Source organism: Merops nubicus, unplaced genomic scaffold, assembly GCF_000691845.1.
Source record: "Merops nubicus isolate BGI_N331 unplaced genomic scaffold, ASM69184v1 scaffold13411, whole genome shotgun sequence".
Taxonomy (NCBI): Eukaryota; Metazoa; Chordata; class Aves; order Coraciiformes; family Meropidae; genus Merops; species Merops nubicus.
In genome coordinates this window covers 20,888-22,448 of record NW_008587689.1, presented here as the reverse complement: position 1 = coordinate 22,448, position 1,561 = coordinate 20,888, and positions in this window count along the sequence as shown.

Below are 1,561 nucleotides of genomic sequence, written 5' to 3'. Positions count from 1 at the left end.
AAGGCCTCAGCTTATATGAAGCTTGAACACCTTACTTTACAGGGGAATCACTACCTAGAATAGGGTTTAGATTTAGATTCCCCCGGAGCATCAGAGAGCATTATTTTTAAGCTAGCAAAACCACAAGGTAGTGCAGCTAAGGCAGCAAATGCTCCCAATGTGAGATTCTGCACTTAGAGGCATAGCAAAGCAGGATCCAGTTTTCCTTTTGCAAGTGCCTCAGGAGGTATGAAAAAGCAGCCTTGAAAATTACCCCTGCAACATTTCAGTGAATCAATTAGTGTGTTCTGATCATTAGCACTGTTACTTGCTATGGCATACAGATTATGGAAGAAAATTCTCATACTATCTCTTAGCAGCATTAAAAAAAAAACCAACTGCAAGTCAAGATCTCAGAAAATGTTCAAAGCCCAGTTCCACCACAGACTTCCTACATTACCTTGCAGACTAGTTTCTACTCAAGAAGTAGATGACAACCATTCCTTTGCTCTCTAGAATCTCATCTGGCAAATCTATTAAAAAAAAACAAACCACCTCTTTGGATCATGGACTTAGCAGCTTCACAGATTCACAGTCACAGAATGTTAGGAGTTAGAAGGGACCTCAAAAGATCACCTAGTCCAACCCCCCTGCCAGAGCAGGATCACCTAAAGTACATCACCCAGGAACACATCCAGGTGAGCCTTTAAAGTCTCCAGAGATGGTGACTCCACCACCTCCCTGGGCAGCCTGTTCCAGTGCTCTGTTACTCTCATCATAAAGAAGTTCCTCCTTATCTCCATGTTGAACCTCTTGTTCACCAGCTTGTGGCCATTTCCCCTAGTCCAGTCACCAGACACCACCGAGAAGAGCCTGGCCCCATCTTCCTGACACCCACCCTTTAGATATTTATAAGCATTTATAAGATCCCCCCTCAGCCTCCTCTTCTCCAAGCCAAACATCCCCAGCTGCCTGAGCCTTTCCTCGTATGACAGGTGTGCCAGGCCCTTGATCATCTTAGTAGCCCTGTGCTGGGCCCTCTCCAAAAGTTTTGTCCTTCTTGAACTGAGGAGCCCAGAACTGCACACAGTGTTCCAGGTGGGGCTTCACCAGGGCAGAGTAGAGGGGGAAGATGACTTCCCTTGACCTGATGGCCACATTCCTCTTAATGCACCCCAGGATGCCATTGGCCTTCTTGGCTGCAAGAGCACACTGCTGGCTCATGGCCATCCTGCTATCCACTAGGACTCCCAGCTCCTTTTCCCCAGAACTGCTCTCCAACAGATCAGCCCCCAGCCTGGACTGATGCATGGGGTTGTAAAGTCCTGCATCTGGGTAGGAACACTTGCCTTTATTGAATTTCATTAAATTTCTCCCTGTTCAGCTCTCCAGCATGTCCAGGTCCCTCTGGGTAGCTGCACAGCCTTCTGGTGTGTCAGTCCCTTGCCCCACTTTGGTACCATCAGCAAACTTGCTGAGGGTACACTCCAGCCCTTCGTCCAGGCCATTGATGAATATATTGAGTAGTGCTGGGCCCAGTCCTGACCCCTGGGGGAGACCACTAGCCACAAGCCTCCAACTA